This window comes from Astatotilapia calliptera, chromosome 22 (assembly GCF_900246225.1).
Source record: "Astatotilapia calliptera chromosome 22, fAstCal1.2, whole genome shotgun sequence".
Classification (NCBI taxonomy): domain Eukaryota; kingdom Metazoa; phylum Chordata; class Actinopteri; order Cichliformes; family Cichlidae; genus Astatotilapia; species Astatotilapia calliptera.
In genome coordinates this window covers 14,553,322-14,572,766 of record NC_039322.1, presented here as the reverse complement: position 1 = coordinate 14,572,766, position 19,445 = coordinate 14,553,322, and the positions used below count along the sequence as shown (strand labels likewise).

At 38.7% G+C, this 19,445-nt stretch overlaps 1 protein-coding gene across 3 annotated transcripts in view; it reads right to left on the bottom strand.

Moving 5' to 3' along the window:
- Positions 1-19,445, bottom strand: part of LOC113014246 (teashirt homolog 1-like) — a 170,583-nt gene that overhangs the window by 115,539 nt on the left and 35,599 nt on the right. The window contains exon 1 of one of the 3 annotated variants that reach the window (XM_026155650.1): positions 2,969-2,985. The exons of the other annotated variants lie outside the window; for them this stretch is intronic. The gene's annotated coding sequence lies outside the window, so the exon portion shown is untranslated. Of the gene's footprint in view, positions 1-2,968; positions 2,986-19,445 lie in introns of those variants that run through there. 3 annotated transcript variants of the gene reach the window in all.

The following is a 19,445-nucleotide window of genomic DNA, read 5'->3' as shown; positions in this document are numbered from 1 at the left end:
TGGACACCATAGCAACCTGCTAGCAACCAAAACAACGACATGGATGGGGTTTTTCCCGGGGATTGACTGGGGGTCTGTTCACTTTTCAGTCTTGAACTGAGGAGATACATCAATGACTAGTGCTAGATAAATATGACTTTTTTGAACTGTAAAGTTGCAGAAGAATGTCCCCCCTAAACTGTGCAATAATGCTATATATGTAGTAGTGCTTTTAGTATTATGCACTACCCTGCTTACTTTGCATAAAGCCCATAGAAAAGGTTATCATACGTGGAAACAGTTTTCAGAGTACAAAACTGGCTCATGATAATTGCAGGTGCCCAGTTATTTATACTCTACAGGATCTTCTTCACTGACCGAGGGGCCCCAGAGATTACGATTTGCATTCTCTTTGGGACAATGAAATATATTAAATCTAAACTTTAAAAATAAAAAGAGAGAGAAAGAGAACATTTAAATGTAAACCCAGTGTAAATATACCGCCTATCTCAGTCATATACAGCGTCTGTTGCTGATAACAAGCACAACGTTGATGGTACAATAACAAGGCTTGACGTGAATGTCGAACCTTTCATGGAACACATCTCTCCAGCTTCTGGGAATAACAGCGTGGAAGTAACCTCCTAATAAACCTCCCTTTCTCCTGTAGACAACAATCACAACAACATCTATCTCTAATTTATGCCACTTCTACGAGAGTCAAGTAACCAGAAACTATACGCATCAAAGTCATACAGTAGCAGAAATCATTAGACGAGGAAACACTGGAGATAATTTTAGTCTCTGCTTTATATAGTAAGCAATGAGAAGCCAGCATGCCTCTACAGTCATTAGTCACAGAGGAGGGGGATTACTAATACTATCACTTGATTTGACTAATGTTCCTATTTGAAAGGGTTCTTCCACTTGTTTGTCCTTCGCAACAGTGACAGAGAGCTGAAACAAACATCTATCCACTGCGCTGTTTCTGTAGTCACCCTCTATTTCAGATGACCATTTCCCCAGATCCTTCTGCTCCCACTTGTCTAATTACCATAGAAGTATTTTTTCAAACACCCCCTCCATCTTTCCCGAAGGAGACCACATGCAACTATAATTGCCTCCCTCATTAGTTATGTTTTCACAAGACGGGATAGGGGGCAATTAATTTTATCACTTAATTTTGTCACCGTTATTTCCACCGCCTTAGTACTGATGTGTCCACCGCGGCCGGAGCCATTTTTCAGGAAAATTAATTGACGAAGCAGTAAAATTTATCAACATATCACCAGATTAGGCGACAAATTGATGCAATGAGGGAATCAATTGTGTTTCTGTCATCGGGGTAAAACAGCACAACCCAGATCAGAGCTGGACCAGCTAGACCACTGTGAGAGTGACTTCTGTGGCAGGTGCTGTGATTTATGTTTTTATTTAGACAGGGGGCATAAATCAGAATGAGTTACAAGTATGTGCTACCTCCCCCTGAGAATCGCACAACCCGCTGCACAAAGCACATGCAGCACATACAAAGTTGAGACGCAGACACCGACACGAGAGCGAACAAAGATAAAATCAAAGACATCCACAAAAAACAACAGAAAAAAATCAATAAGAAAGAATAAGGCAAAGAATGCTGAATAGATCAACAGCAGCAAAAACAAATACTAGTGAAGGATGAAAAATGTGTATTAGGGAACATTTTGGAATGAAGAATAAAGAATGGCTGCTATTAGCGTTGTCGCCACTCTGGAATTGTTAACTTAAAAAATATTGATGCCATTGGGTAAAAAAAAAAAAAAAAAAAGAATTGCCGCAACACCCGGGGGTATGAATTGTCCTCGATAAAAGATAAAGACAGTGCTGTAACATGACATGTGATGAGAAGCAGGCACACTGCGTGAGTGACCCACTGAATGAGAGGAGGCCGGGCTCTCTGGGCAGTGCGTTGTTCGAGTCAACTTGACAGAAAGCACGGCTTGTCACAGTAATGATGCAAGTTAAAAAGTTTCAAATACTCTAAGATCAATATGTTTGGATCAATGGACAACCCTGCCACAATTATTCTTCTTTGAAAACAGATGCATTATTGGCACTCGATCTAGGCTACAATTAATTCTTATTTTCTTCATTAATTAAGACAAATGGTGAAAGCACCCTTCGCGATGGCCAGGAAATGTAAGAAGTCATGTTTTAAAGGCTTGTTTTGTCTGATCAACAGTTCGAAACGTGGTTCATGTGTCCATCATCTGAATACAGAGAGTCACATGCACACCATTCCTAATGCCTCAGCTCTGTGCTTTGTCCTAAAGGAGAAAAGAGCATAAAAGCAGGTAGTAAGGAATATTTTTAAGGTAGATCAAGGTCATGAAACCTATGCTCATTAGGGTAAATAAAAGGAATAAAGAAGAATATCTGAAGCATTTAAACATTTTCGAGTCCACTGTGCGACCCTGTCTCTACATGTCTGTAAAACGCTTTTGGGGTTGTGACCCTCCAGTTGAGAAACAGTATCCTGCTGTAGCACGTGGCCCCACGGTGTGCTCTGTATTTAATCAGCGAAACATCAATGAAACTGTTTTTGTGACAGTTAGTCTATCAAAAACATTCAGCTGATCTCATTCAATACATCAGCATGCGGAGAGAACAATTTGAGGACAAAATGAGCAGAGCGGCATCACCTACTGTTCCGTCCTCTCAGGAGTGCACACATTTTGTCCTCAGCAGAGGAAAGAGCACGACACATGAGAGAGAGAGGAGAAGATAAAAAAAAAAAAAACAGTATAACACAGCGTCTAGAGGAGCAAGCATGAGAATTGCTTGGGCGCCGGGACTGTCATGTCTGTATAAACAGGCATTGATTTTTCTGTCCAGCCCTGGCACCTTAGCCATTTATTCTCAGCTTTGTGGCTGGGGCCCAGCGGGGGTGGAGAAATTCTGTTACAGTCCAGTTGGGCCCTTGAGGCCTGTGTGTGAGAATAGATTTCACCTGTAAACGAGGAGAGGGACTGGAGCCACTTAACAAGGGCAGCTTGTGTCACCAGAGGGCAGGATGGGTGAAGTCACACTGGGTGGATAATGCTGCAGAGAGACAGCGAGAATGAAAGGCAAAAAGAAAGCAGAAAGAAGGACGTGATTGATACTGCTGAAGACGAAGAAAGAGGAAAAGGTGTTTTTATAGAAGAAGAGAAAGAAAAAGGATAAATTTTCCACGTGACATGATAAATAAAAGCCATCTCTATCCTGCAGGGTGCAGTTCTCAATAATACTTCAGTGAGGGAATAAGACGCTTGTTATCCAAGTCAGCACAATTAGTAGCTCCATCTTAGACTTTAGCTAACCAGGAGCTCCAGCCCTCAGCGACAAACTGCACAAACTCAAGTGACGGTCAGAAGTCAAGGCCAGTCCAGTCTGTGTTGTCATCAGTCGAGAGGCGAGAAATAAACATGGAAAGAAAAGATTCAGTTTTCATAATATTGTTTTTTAATTATTCTATCTCATTATTAAATATATTGTTTCATTTGTATAGTATGGTAATACTTGCTTCTGGCTCTTTCTCTACTATCCAGACCAATTCAGTTCTATTTATAGCTGCAGCTCACCAAAACAATCATCTCTCAATGTAAAGGTTTTTATTAGTGCTGACTTTTATTTTCTTTTTAGGGGTGATATTCAACAATAAAGAAGACGTCTTTGTTAGTTTCTTTTTGTAACTTACTGGAATGTTGACATCCATTGGGCTATAGATGAATTTCACAATGTTTTTTTGAGTTTTTACTACCCAGTCCAATTCACTTTGAAAAACTGCAGCCCTAGATACAGCATCATACCCTGATTGCATACATCCCCCAAACATTACAACCCAGTCCTCTACATTCATTGAAAGAAACCACGTTGACTTAACACATTTATTTCATCCACCTTTTGATTTACCACCTGCTCGGAGAGTCCAACTTACACGAGCTGGGACGCTGAATTTATTTTATGTGTTCTGCCTTTTTTCCAACTTGGAGTGCATGTGGGAATTGTGGTGCAAACTTGTTAGGCAGGGAGCCACATAAGAAAAATGAAAGTACTTTTGTATACCTGGCAGTTCTGCAGAAGTCAAGAAAGAGCAAAAATCCAGGACACTGAGTTTGCTACATTTAGGAAAAAGGTCACTTACTTTGTAACTTTAGATGTTAAGTGATTTAATACAGATTTTATTTTCCAAAAATGACTAACACAGTCAAATACATGGATTAACCTCAGTTTCATGGGGTTATTTTGACTAAATACATCAGACTGTCTTTTATGGATAAATGGATACATGTTGGGTACAATATATACAGGTCTTGCATTCCTGATTGTTTTCGTTGTTCTCTCAGTTCACGTTTATGCGTTTTGTGTGAGAGGACATCTGTCATGTGTTATGCCAATATTCCTGGCCTTTGACTCATATTAGCAGGTTGCAATGCAGTATATTTTCAATTAGGATTTAAGCTTGATAAAGTACTATTGACAAGAGTGAATTGATTTTGTTGTAACTCTCTCCTTTCACCATTGTCCGATTGATTAACTTGTTTTGATGTCGGACAGCACCGTATACCTCTGCTCTCCAATTGCTGCTACATCTGTACTGTTATCTGCACAAAACTGAAGAATAAACCAACAAAAGAAGAAGGAAGCTAAATATTACACCAGGAAGAACATGCTGAGGCAGGAGGAAGTGATAACAGCTTTAAAACATTACGTTTTGTTATATGAAAAGTTATCATGTTTTCCTCAAAATTGAATCGTGATGCAAAGTACGTGCTATCATTGGGATCGCCGCTTGAATTGAAACAAATTCCTTTGACTCATTCAGGCTTTTCAAAATGTACCTGTCGGCATAGTTTCACATTTATAACAAAAACTCAAAAAAAGTCCTGCATTCGTTTTTGCGTTAGTGGAAACAGGCAGCTTCAACATCACGGGAACCTGTAATTGAGAGGAATTAAAGACAAACAGTGAGTTTTAACTCTCGTGTAGGCCCGCACACACACATCAGCTGCTCTGTGAAGTTTCAGCAGAGAGTGACAGTAATGATAGTGTGTGAAGGTTAACTCCAAGAGAAACCGAAGCGCTCCCGCTGAATGGGAAGGAGAGGGGCAGATTTGAAAAGTACTTATTAGTCAAACTAGGTAACGCCGCCGCCTGCAAAGTATAATCAAATCAGTCTATACACCTAGTTCCAACATAGCATCTGAGATGCAACCGGCTCTGCAACCTTGACAGGAGGGTTATTTTTACTGATATGTTGCCTGCCTATTGTCTTGTGCATGTATTGAAAATGGCGGCGTCAACAAAAGGAAATAAATACAATGAAGGATGAATGCGCTCAGGAGGGTGTCGCTGGGAAGGAGGGATACAAGAAGCAATTATGAACATGCGTTCCTTGTGTTTTTATTTCTCTGCCCTCGAGTTAAGCACCCAATTGTTTGTGGAATACATAGACTGCCATGCAATTTTAATGACCCCCAGCACGCGTATATTTCCTGATTCACTTCTCATCGGCCCCCGATTTTTATTTAGAACCAAAAAATACTCCCGACTTGTCTCCTTTGTGATCAATACGTGGTGTCTTGGAATGAGGCAACCGGTTTTAATATGATTTTATGAGATCAGATAGCTCCCTTTGATCCCCGCCACGATTCGTCTGATCTCCTATATCCGACAGGCTCCAGTGTTCATATGCATATTACATCTAGGAACACGGGGAATGGAGAAGAAATATGTGATAGGAAAAACAACACTGTCCCTCTTCAAGGATGTGTTTGTTAACCAGAATTAATAGAAAAACCTCCAGGTGTTATTGTTGTTGTTGGTTGGTGCTGGTGTTTTGTTTTAGCTGGCACTGCTGCTTGTGAGAAGTGCACATCAAGCAAATTAACACTTGCAGCTTTGTCCTTAATTGCACATATGAGAAAAGCAGTGGCTTAGGGAATGTTGTATGTAAATAAGGTTTTATTTTGTTTTGTTTGCTGCTGGTGTTTCATCAAAAAAAGAAGTAAAAAAACAAAACAACAACAACAAAACCACTTAGTTCCTGTATTTAATAATTTTGGGTATTCAGTGTATAATAGGACATTAAAACCTGACCAGCACTCATACTTCACAAGGAAACTTTATAAACAAAAGATCAATGACTACGTTTAATTGAATTATTTGATGAACAGCATTGTTCATATTTTGCAAGATACAATTAAAACACACAGATCCACAGCACTGATAATGGCTTTGTGTGTATCCATTAAACTAGGGATGTCTAACCTGAACCTAATGTGAATTATACTACGAGTCCTAGTACAAATACTACAGCTCAAGGTCCTAATAGCATATTCAAAAAAGCTCTTTAAACCACATGAAACGGCTCATTTAAGCCATTAATCCCAATACAATCCAGTACAGAAATCAGTATCCCAGGATATGTGGTGCATACAGTAGCGACTAACAAATGTTACCACAGCCCCCCCAAAAATCAACTCATAATAATCCATCGAGGTGACTTTAGCTCAGGTGGTAGAGCAGGTCAACTACTAATTGGAAGGTTGGTGGTTCAATTCCTGTCTGCTCCAGTTTGCATTCCATATATCTTTGAGCAACCCCACAAATGTGACTATATGTTAGTGCTTGTGTGAATAAGCTGAGCGCTTTGAGTGCTCAGACAGAGTACAAAAGTACTATATAAGAACCAGTCCATTTACCACACCAACAGAACTACATGTCTCCAGTCTTGTGTGTCTTTTCTAGTTCAGCGTTACCAGCAACTCTGCACACAGATCAGAATTTATTCACGGCGATGAACTGGAACGTACATTCACAGCCACTTTATTAGGGACACCAGGTCAATCACCAATCTGATGCAGGTCTAACACAGAGAGACAGACACACTCACATTCACACCTGTGGGCAAGTTATTATTGTAGGGTCTTTATCATACCTTCACACCTTAAAGTGAGGTGACTGTTGTTGTGATTTGGTGCTATATAACTAAAATGTAATTTACTTTTGAATTAACCTAACCCCAGTAACTGCATATCATGCAAACATGGAAAGGACCCAGCCAGATGGTGAAGTCCAACTCACGAGCTTCTCAGAGTGAGGTAGAACCTCACCGCTGTGCTGCCCCTGCAATATTCAATAGCTGTGAACAATATGAAAGCACGGCTCCATGGTTCAGGCTGATTCCGGCTACGCACACATCATGTCACAAATGACAAAGGGTGGCCTCCACAGTCACCAGATCTCAACCCAACAGAACGCCTTTGGGATGTGGTGGAACAGGAGATTTCCTTTTGTAATCTTTTATAACACATCCCCTCAAATTTTGCTCATAAACAACTTTTGCCTATTGACCATAAAATATATGTTTCCAAAAAGGTTATACCATTATTTAATAATCGCAATTCAGGAGTGAAAATGACAGCCTTTCGGTCTGTCATTAAGTGCATTCACTGAACGATGTATCGTTTCTGTGTTCACACAAATGCACATGTTTAACTTCAGGAAAGGCTGTGTGGGAAACTGCTAGTGGTAATAAGGAGGTGATAGCATCAAAGCTTGCCACACTTAAAAAAAAACACTACAATGAAGAAATAGTAAATATCCCTCGGCCACATAGTTCAGATACTTAATTGCCTTCCCAAGCTCGAGTGCAGTAAATAATTAAATTTTAATTTCTGCTCTCGCCATTGTATTTCCCTAGCTCGTGTTCAGGTGAATATCTGGATTATTTGTTCATTATAATCACTTATTGTCTCAGAGGTTTGCAATTACGTTGAAGGTGCAAACCAGATCCGTCATCGTCACAAATACCTCCGAGCAAGATCTCAAATCATGTCACCAAATGAAACAGATACATAAAATTTACTAATTTTACATAAATCCATAAACTGCGACCTCTTGTGTTACCCATATTTAATGATGTGTGCACAGGAGTGACGTGGACTATCATTACCAGGTTATGAAACCTGTCGTATGCACCGAGGCAGTTTTATGAATGTATACGATAGCTGTCGTTAAATGTCATTTGTTATTTTGTTCAGGTTTAATGTGAGGTTTCAGATGTAGGGCTGCTCAATTAATCGAATTTTAATCACGATTACGATCTGGGCTTTCAACGATCATTAAAAATGACTGAGCCGATTATTAGCCCCTCCCTCATTTATTCGCGACACCTTAAAGGCCGGTCCGTGAAAATATTGTCGGGCATAAACCGTCCGTGGCGCAAAAAAGGTTGGAGACCGCTGATTAAGAGGACCCGAGGGAAGCTCGGAAAGCTAAGCAGGAGTTATTTGGAGAGGAGAGTGACTGCCGTTGGTTGAAAAGAGGTAAAAAAAAAAACAACTTCAGTGGTGTTGCACACTATGTTATATTATTTTTTAAAGTCATTGTTAACCCTTTAAATCCGGTCAGAGCAGCACGCTCCGTTTTGTGTAACTATTTTTAAATCCCTGTAGAACCTGAACCGTGTAAGCTAGCGCAATAATTTGTTTTGCATATGAAACCGGAGGAGTTGTACTTACATCTGATGCCATCAGCTTGTCCTCGGTCACGGTTTCCTTCCACATAAAGCTTTGCAAAAATTGCATAAAAAGCGCTTGCAGGAACAAAAACATAATATTCCAGAAACACGCTTTGCCGATCCGATCAGCTGTTCGTAACACTTCCCACAGTGAAATGATGCACCTGCTGTTTTCTTTGCAAATTTGCATCATAGGATTGTTTTTTGTTTTTCCTGCAGTATATAAAAACTGTATCTCCAAAATAAAACTATGAAGACACTCAAAATAAATTTCCTGTTGTTGTAAACTATTTTTTGCAACTTTATTGTATTTAAAGTTTTGAGGGATAAACCTCTTAAATTTCTCCAAGTAGAAATATATGTAAACAAAACAAAAGCGATTTTCAATTTTTTTTGTAGTTTATTGCACTTTTTTGCAATTTATGTAATTACTATGGACTTAATGCATACATATTATTAAAATATGGGCTATAACAGTTGTATTGATGTATAGCAACTTGAAATGCTCCCACAAATGGCACTACAGCATGTAAAAAAAATAAATAAAAATAATATAAGCTCTGGTGGACTTGGTTCTATAGTAGGTCTTAAAGGGTTAAATAAATATCGTCAAATAATCGTGATCTCAATTTCAGTGAAAATAATCGTGATTATCATTTTTGCCATAATCGAGCAGCCCTATTCAGATGTGTCTTTTTTATGATAGCTTGACATTTGAAGTTTGAAATGTGGATGCATTTTGCTTTTTTGTAAGAGAGCCTTGATCAAAGATGTGCACCCTGTCTCCAGTACGAGCAGAGAGAAAAACATTTTACGACCACTACTGAACGCTTTATTATGAATGGACCTTAACTTGTACCTAATTCATCAACTGGGTCATCAGATGTGTTCATTTGTCTTGTTAACAGCTTGGCAATAATATAAAATGAAGTAACAGACACACGCTCTGTGGATCTGAATCAACCTCACTCTATGTATTGTGGCCACAACTCTTTGAATTGAGGTGTTTTCAGTCCCAGTGCCACAGGTGTATAACATCAAGCACCTAGCCATGCAGTCTGCCTTTACAAATATTTGTGAAAGAATGGGTCGTCTTTAAGAGCTGACTGAATTCAAGCTTGTTATTGTAACAGGATTTCACTTTTGCAACAAGACAGTTTGTGAAACGTTGTGAAATCTTCCCTACTGGACACTCCATGGTAAACTGCGAATGACAATAACAGTATCTCAGCTACAAAGTGGTCGACCACATAAAGTTAAATGGACTGATTCTTATATAGTGCTACTCTCCCAGAGTACTCAAAGCGCACTATACAACATGCCACATTCACCCAGTCACACCCATTCTCACAAGCACTTTCTCTAAACTTAGCACTATCTAACCACATTCACACACACATTCATACTCCGATGGAGAGGAAAGCAACTTGGCATTAGTATCTTGCCCAAGGACACTTGGCATGCAGACTGGAGGAGCTAAGAATCAAACCACCAACCTTCCAATCAGTCGGTGACCTGCTCTACCTCCTGAGCTACAGCCACCCTGCAAAGTTAAAGCGTTGGGTTGCCAAGCGCTAAGGCTAAATTTAAGGTGTTTTATGATTTAACATAAACCCTGGTGAAATTCTTTCAGCGTTACAATACTTTAAACAGTACCATGATGCACCGTATGAATTTTCACATTGTTATTATCTATAGTAAAGCAACGTTTGGATTTTTACAAAGAAAAAATTTGGACTCACTGAGTAAATATAAACCTTTCCACATGATGGGGGAAATGACATTTCTTTCATCAATCATATTTTCACTAGTTGTTATGTTTCATTTTATTACAGATGGGATCTGTCATCAACACCTCCTCGTCTAACCAGATGACTAATGTAGATATTCAAGTGTTGTGTTAAATGTCTTTGCCACTACAGTTGGCTTACATTTGTTGGATAATGTAAGTAAGTTGGATCAGGAATTTCTACCTATGATCTCTGTTAATAAAACAGTGTCCATGTTAATTATATAAACATTCTAACAAACCAGTACTTCTAAAGTAGTAGACACAGTGGAAGCCATGATGCAGTGTTTACATGAAGCATAATTCACAACGCGTCACACGATTTATTAACTGAATTTCAGACTACTGTGCTTTATGTCATGTCCGCTGTCATATCATCATCAACATTATGTTTGAAATAGACTGACCAACTAGGGAACACATCTTCCCCTCTCCTTTTCTATTAGCGCTAGCAAAATTTGAAATGAAGAGTCATTCATCTAGATCCAGCAGCAAACAAAATCAAATAAATCAACACTTTGCCCAAATATAAAAATATTTGTGCTGTGGGCAGATAATTAATGACCACAGCTGCTCTAATTAAAAGCCATCTGAGTTCCATTAATCTTGGTTGTTCGGTCCCGTCGTTTCTCAAAGTGGACAGCCACGCCTTTCCTAAGCAATGCCCATTGTCCTTGGACTTATTTTTCAGGTGATATGGAAGGCCATTGTTGCTTTATTAGGATCACGAAGAAACATGAAAGCATAATCATTTATGGATTCCGAAGTGGGCACAAAGAAAATCTCGCTTATCTCCCTCCAGTTTGGATTTAATATCGTGTGGAAACTGAGCATTGTAGGGACTAAAGCGTTGCTTCAAATAAGACAAATTTAAAGAAAAAGATTTTTCTTTTCTTATGGACAGGTTAAAAAAAAGGTTAAAAAAAAAAGAACTGATCAATTAGTAAATATAATTGATCTTCATCTCACTCAGATCTACTGTCAGCATGAACACTGTATCCATGAAAATGCTCATAAATACTTCTGGAAACATAAACAGCATGGCACACAGGATAACTTAAGCCTCTACCTGTTTTGAACGGTGAAACTTTGGTAGAGGTCGATGGATATATGTTGAGATTCAATGACATTCAAGTGATTCAAGTAGCATTTATTTCTGAAAGCGTTAATAGATCAGTTCAACTGCAGAAAATCCTTTAACTAATATAAAGCCTAAAAATTATGTTAATACCGAATATTTAAGTCATACGTACCTCCTACAGAGGAACAATGTTTTATTGAAATTCAGCTAATTTGTTTCCCCAGTTAGCAGTTCATTACCTTTCCGGAGTGAAAAAAGGGAAATTTGCCAACAGATTACTATAACTCTGCAAGACAAACACTTTGGAGAGAAGGACTGTGGATTTGTCCCTCAGCACCTCGACTTAAATTGACTTGAAGTCAATGGGATGTGGAAGGAAAACCTGTCTGCAGCGTTAGAGTGCACCTGGACAATATTTCAAAAACATAATTTAAGTTAACTATAGGACAAAAGTGCGACTGAATGCTTGCCGTTGATCCTAGAATTCTGCACTACTGTTTGAACAAATCCAGACTGGATTCTAGCTTGTGCAACAGTAACGTTTCAGCTCTAATAAGTTTTCCTTTTTAAATCTAGGATTCGCCTCGCCAATAAAAGGTGCAAAATTACACTTTAAAAAAAAATTGAGTGATTTTAAATATAACCCATATGATTATACAGCAGTTATATGTTTAAGTTAAATGTTAGGTGTGTAATCACAGCTTAAAAATGTTCAATTTCTTGAGTCATATATATAAGATACCGTCATGCGGTCACTGGGAACAAGGCTGTCTGAAGTACACCGCTTCACTTTACCTACCACACACACTGTTCTTAAAAAACAACCCAATATTATCTGTGTTATTGCTTCTTTCAAACTCTTTCCCCCCCCCCCCCCCCTCCATCCTTAATTATTCATTTGCTCATATGCTTTGTGCAGTACATAAAATTGTTGATGGTAATCACAGGGGCAATGGCCATTAAGCCCTAATGTGGCTAATGTTTGCCTAATCAAAGTTTTATGGACGGCAATAACTTTGAAAGAACATTTTTTTAATTATCCTTTAATTTGAGACATGATATTGGTGCAATTTCTCATTGCTACAAAGACCAAAACAATAACAACCCCCAGGGGAAACATTATTGTTCTACACATTAAAGGTATGAAGGCAGGGCAAAGCACAAGACCCTTTTTTTTTCTTTTACTTTTTTTTTTTTAAGCGAACATTCTTCAGCACTTGCAGGAAAATTCATCTGCAGCTCAATTAGCATTGGTAATTGAAAAAACACTGGAAAAGACTGATTCATCATGATGATGGATTTTTTTTAGGTCTCGCGCTATATTTTAATTTAGTGTAATCTCTTAGAATTGACTTTCATTAATGCTGTGACATTTAGAAACACCAAAGGAGAGGAGTCACGATGACAAGTGTTTTCAACGAGGTTTTTTGTGCATATTCTGCTATTGTGATTTGAAAAACCGTCTTTGAATTGATGGATAAAACGCTTGTGAAGTGTGAAGGGTGAAAATGTAATTTTTGTCACAATGAAGAAGTCTACATCTTGTTATCTTGCTTCTACCTCCCTAAAATCCCTTTTCTCCCCACTTTCTTTGTGGAGCATACAGTATTTACTTTTTTTTGCAGCCCTCGCCACCCAAGTACAGACATTTGAGTGAGTTTATTAGTTCAAAAGGATTATTATTCTAATGTGAAAATGGAACTAATGGTGTGCCAGATGCTTTTTGCACAATTATCTGAGAAAACAAGTCTCAAGACAAGTCATGTGTTATTATTTGGTCATTTCTCAGAGACCCTTCAAAATTGCCCAATTATGTTCTATTAAGGCAAGGCCAACCCTGTCAATCAATGAAGCAGCATTTGCCCCTGCCTTCAAAGACAGTCCACTCAACATTTAATGGCTCTCAGAAGTTTGCAGTGCAGCTACATGAAAATGTTGCTCAGACCAATAAAGTTTGTTTTTCTCCAACAGGCCAGAATGTGTTGCTCTGGTTATTGGCATAGATTTTCTTGCTTTATTTTCTTTTGAAAAGGAGACAAAAGGACATTGAACAACTGGTTTCTATTCATACACATGCCTATGAATGAAATGAAAAAAAGCCCTTTGTGGAAAAAAAACCCTTTGCTACATAATGTACACTAAGAACGCCAACATTAATAGTCATGTGAAAATGACAGTTTACATAGGTTTCTTTGTCCTGTGAAAAACAAAGTGCGTCCCATGATTCATTCGCTTATAGAACCATCTTTAGCAACCATAACATTAATAATCAATAACAATAGCAATTAATGATCATTAGTAATTGCTATGTATGACTTTACCAAGTTTCCACAGCACTGTGGGGGAATTCTGGGCACTTCTTTATGCACCGCTCTTATAAGAGCTTTCAGTGACGTTGAGGTCTAGACCTTGTAACAACGTTATTCTTTTCTTTTTCAGCCATCCTGGTTTTTATTTGCTGGGGATCAAAGTCCTGTTAAATTTAAGCCAAGCTTTAGCTGTCGGGCAGATCGCCTCACATGTGACTTTTGAATAGTTTCAACTGAACTTACAGACTGAAAAGTGCCCTGTGGCAAGCCTAAAGCATCATCCCATCATTACTGTGACCGTGCTGATATGCTACGTTTGGTTTTCACCAAACATGGCACTGCACATTCTGGCAAAACGACTCCACTTGTCTTGTGTCTTTTTCAGATGCATATTTGCGGCCATGTTTTTTAGAGATAAGAGTTTCTTATGGTAACTGTTACAAAAAGACTCTGAGCATTAGTCTCACCTTCGTATGAGGACGTTCTAGCCTTTCAATTGTGTGGACATTATGTTAACAAACGTAATATTGTACACAAGAAAAGGTGGACAAACTTTGGCGTTTATAGAGGTGGTTCAGTTAATCAAGTGCATTTGATACCCAGCACTTGGCTGTTACTTACCTTCTTACTTGTACTTTGTTTTTCACAGGACTAAATAGACCTTTTTCACAAGGTAGCATTTTTAACTACAAACTGGATTAAAGTGAAGTTTTTGTCACAAAAAAAAAAGAATTATGCTGTAAACATTTAACAGAGACATTCAAGTGGGCTACGTGGAATAATTACATGAAACTGGATGCTTGCTCTCTTCTAATAATGAATTACATATGAAACATTTTGTCATGATTTGAGCAACTAACAATTTTCTGGTGTCTGTGTTGTATTTTCCTATGCATGTACAGAATATGAATCAAATGAGACACTGTGATGCTAAACATACACACCACTCTCCACAGATACGCAAGAAGGTGGGATCACAGTAAAAACGGGCTCAACCACTCAACTGTGGGACGATAGGTCGGCGAGAAGAAAAAAAAAAAAAAGAGGCCCTACCAGTCTCTGAAAGTGCAATGCAAAGATGTTTCACTTTAATGATTGCAATGATTCGTTCTTACTAATATTTTTGTACTCCATCATCATCATGGCTCAGTCATTAACTACTGTGTCTTTTATATATTCCATGCATCAATCCCTCAGCAAGACGTACATCTCCCGTCAAACCAAGACTGGTAGACTGCACCACCTACAGTTTCTAATTAAGCAGCTAAGAGACAGACTACTCTGGGATGAGTCATGAATTAGGTGTATGTTGTTGAAACTCAGCAATAAGACACCATATAAAATAAAGCTTCAGCTATTTTTGGTTTGGCTTAAATTTTTGATGTCCTGCCACTGTTGTGCCCAAAAGTCTCATCATCCCCTGCTGTTCCCAGTTTGCTAAAACTTGTGCTAGGTCAGCTCCAAACACATGCACCGCCACTGGGAATTTCTGGCAATCCGCTTGTCACATTTGAGCAAAACATCTGTTGTTTTACTGGCCTGGCCAAACCCATTCTGTCGGAGCGAATTAGGGAAATGGGAAACAGTGTCACCCATGAATCTGACACCATTGCCGTATTGGCTTTTAGCACGCATGCAGAATAGACTCGATTGGAGTTGAGAATACGACACGCTCAAACAGTGCACTTAACATTTTTTCCAATTTCCATCACAACTAGCATTCTAAAAATACCAGGTGAATAGCGGGGAGGTTGGGATACGATAAATAAAGCTTCTGTGACGTGGCCCAGCGCTGCAATCAATCTCATCTCCCAGCATCCCCTTCTCTCCGTTTCTCTCTTTGTTTTCATATCTCAGTGTCCCTCCCTCTTCGTCCTACATCTCCCTCCTCTCTGTCTAACTCTATCTTGCTTGAGAGCTAGCATATGTCTCCAATCATTTCCTCCCAGCCCCCCACCCCTTTGCCTCTGCCTTCCCCCTAGATTTCCTCTCTTCCCCTCCGTTTCTTCCCCAGTTACTCCTTCATCTCTCCCAGTTTGACTCGAGCGGTGACTGGTGCAGTTATCAATCACGGAAGCCAAGCCTTGTCAGTGACGACTGAACCCAGAGGCGCCCCTCTCCCCTCACTCTCTCTCCCTCTCTTTATCTGTCTCGGTCTCCTTCCTTTAACAAATTTGTTCCAGTTAATAAGCCCTCCCAAATGACCCCCTCTTCCTAATTAAGCACAGGCAGCATGTAGGGAAATATGATACTTAATTAATGATGAGATAAACTCTCTCCCAAGGCCCTGTCAGAAAACCATGACACCATGTTTGGCGGTTTGAAATCAAATTAATATGCCGAAAGACAGAGAAGAATAACTGATGAGAGATTTCACTCTACCTTTTCCAATTCTTCATCACCATTCATTCATCCAAATTCCAAGCAAGAAAATTCCACAGTGTGTTATTAGGTACACTCAACATTTTTATCAGTGCTTTTTTTGTTTTGTTTTTTTGTAGCTGTAAAGCAAACTGCTCAAAGCAGTTTTTTTTAAAGCTATATCAGCTCAGGTTTAGAGGAGCAAGTGGAGCAGTTTAAATCTTTGAGTAAAAAAATGCACAGTTAAATTCAAAAGTTGTGTTCATGCACTACGTGTTGACATCTGTGGAGAAGATACATGTAAGGGGAAAACCTTGTTTTTTTAAAGTACCATACAGTAGGCAACATGCATATATGTATCCATATGGCTACAAGTGTTCTACTCTGTCCTTAGACGCTAAAGAAAAAGAAGAAAACCCACAAGCAAAGGAGAAACTACACTTGGAAGATGGTGACTAGTGCAGCAGGTGTGTTAGCTCTGCAGTAACTTCTAGATAAGAAAGGTAGTATGGAAGTGCTTTGCACTGTTATCCATTAATACACATGACCTTTAGATTTTTTTGTGAGAGAGCCAGGTCCATACTTTAAAATTGGCTAAGATTGCGACAATGCTTAAGCTAGCATAATTTAACAGATGTCATACCTAATAGTAAGTTTTGTAGGCCACTTAAGTCTGTCCTTCTAGCAAAATACAGTGTTAATATTTTACATGAAACAGACTTTTACCACCATGTTAGTGACTCAAAATTAAATGTAATTAAATGTTTGTAATAATGGAGTTTAAATGTATATAGGTTAATAATTTTGTATATGAGTGGGTTGGTTTTGTTGCTATTTTTTTTATTATTTTTATGATGGCATTAAGTTGTTATTGTAAATTGTGTAACTTTACCGGTATTGGTGCAAAATCTATGATGTTGTGGTCTCCCGAACCTTTATTTTTGTTCTAATTAGTAAATTACGCTGCACTATAAACATAGTGAGTAATTTTCCCTTTCTGCCCACCAGACGCCCTCAGATTTTAATGCCTTCTCAGGTCACTTATTAATGAACTCCGTTTCCCACCTTTCTCTCTTCCTGTCTTTGTATTCCACCTGTCCTGTGCATGTCTACTTATAAGCTTCATTTGGTCATAATTAAAATCAGTCAACGGCTACTGCCTGCTAGGTGTGTTTCTGCATTTGGGCCCTTGATCCTGTTCCCCTTCATTCTGCAACACGGTAACTTGGAGAATATGATGAGATAGTGCATAACAAAGAGAGACGTCAGCATACGTCTGTTAAGGGTGCCCTCAACATTCAGACACAGACATCATAGTCATACAGCACCATCGTGAGCTTTTACATGCCAGAACGTTTAATATACAAACTATTCAAATATTCAAATTAGTTACAACAAAGACTCCTTCAATCAGAAGTAGCTCGCTCGCCAGTGCCAACAAAGAATGTAAAAGACACTGACTGACAATAATTTATTCTCTTATCTCATTACTCTTTATATGATTTCAGCAAACTACAGTTTCTTTAATCATGTCCAACATCTCATTGTTTTATTGTGTTTTCACAAGCTTTAATTAATGGCTGACAGAAAATCGCTTTTAATAATGCACGGATAATATGTGTCCAGAACATATGGGATACTTTATTCATATTCAACATAAATTGTCAAATTCTGTCTGACAGACCCTTGCGGAAGTAGGCCATTCTGATGTAGAAGCAAAGACGAACAAAGTTCTTTTTCAATTTCTGTCAAATATTTAAAGACTCATTTATAACTTTCAAGGGAATAACACGTGCTCTCAGAAAGGCTTATTACCACAGGCGGATGCAAGTCAGGTTAAAGATGGCTTTTCTGTACTTATATTAATAAAAACTATAAAATAATTAAATAGCATAGCATGACGAATATACTTGTCCTGTTACCTGTTGCCAGATAAAAATTCCTGTTTCATCGAAACACATCGAATGTGTCCTCTTTGCTATTTACACGGGTTGCTTTCTATAACCAAAAATCTTGTCCTGAACCTAAAGACTCTGTATTTTCATAATTTGAGGTTATTTTGCTAACTGACTAACATTGAAACGTCTGTGGCTACTACCAAGGGAAAGACGGTTACACTTGCTGCCAAGAGGTTGCTGGCAGTTGTAAAACTGGTGTCAGATTGCTACAATTTCATTAATTGGCATGCAAAATGCTGACTTGTCTACACACTTGTCACTGAGGAGTTGTGACAAACCGGAAATTAAGCAATCACCATCACAGAAATAGTTGCAGTAGCAAAACCTTTACAATGAAGCCAAACATTACTCATGCTGGCACGTTTACCACTCAGCAAGTAGTTGGCAAATATTTGCAGACAAATTGCCATCTTCCATGCAAATCTTTTAGTGCAACAGCCTCTTAATGACTAATTTCACCTAGCAACAGTGAAAAAACATCCAATTCAATTCAGTTTTATTTATACAGCGCCAAATCACAACAACAGCCGCCATAGGTGCTTTATATTTATTATTTATTATTATTATTTATTTATATTGGAAGGAAAAACTCACTTTAAACAGGAAGAAACCGCCGGCAGAACCAGGCTCAAGGAGTGGCGACCGCTTGGGGTCCAGCAACCGCTTGGCAACCAGTCAGTGAATCTGCATTTTTCCCTAGTGACTGGACTTTCTGTGACTGAGGCTTTAAAATGTTCGGTTTACTATATTTTGTTATAGTGCTTGTAGCATTCTGAAAAATAGTGTACATAAAGCAGGAAATCCTAAGAACATGGCAGTGGGATGGATTAGATGTACAAAAGCTCTGGGCTTGGCCATTTGGGACCCAGTTCAGTGTTTCAGTTTTGAAGAGAAAAATGTTGGTCTTCTACTTGTTATAACTCATCCATCATACTGATTCTGTCTTGAAAGGTAGTGTATTAAATTACAGGACCTAGACACAACTTAAATGTATTTTCCTTCTCATATTGCAACACAGCTCCAAAGCTTTAGAAGAGAATACGGATCCGGTAAACTCATGACTGTCTGCCTGTTCTCCTGCTGCGGGCTCACATACTGAGGATATCTTCATGGAATCAAGACGGTCTTATGAAATCTAGCAAGCACGGGTCACTCGGGTCAACAAATCTGGTCCAGATTATATTACCAAAGCTCCACTAAAATGCACAACTATTCTTTTAAATAACTCATAACAGTAGGAAAATTTGTTTGGCAGTTGTTCTACTTAAATGTAGCAAGCAAAATGCATAATTCTTACACATTTTGCTGACATGATGATTATTAAAGAGACTAGCGAAGATGTAAACTATCTTAACCAAGTCGGGCGCTGTGATTGTCTTGCCACTGGAGCTTCTCGTTGTGGAAATGTGTCTCGACAATGACA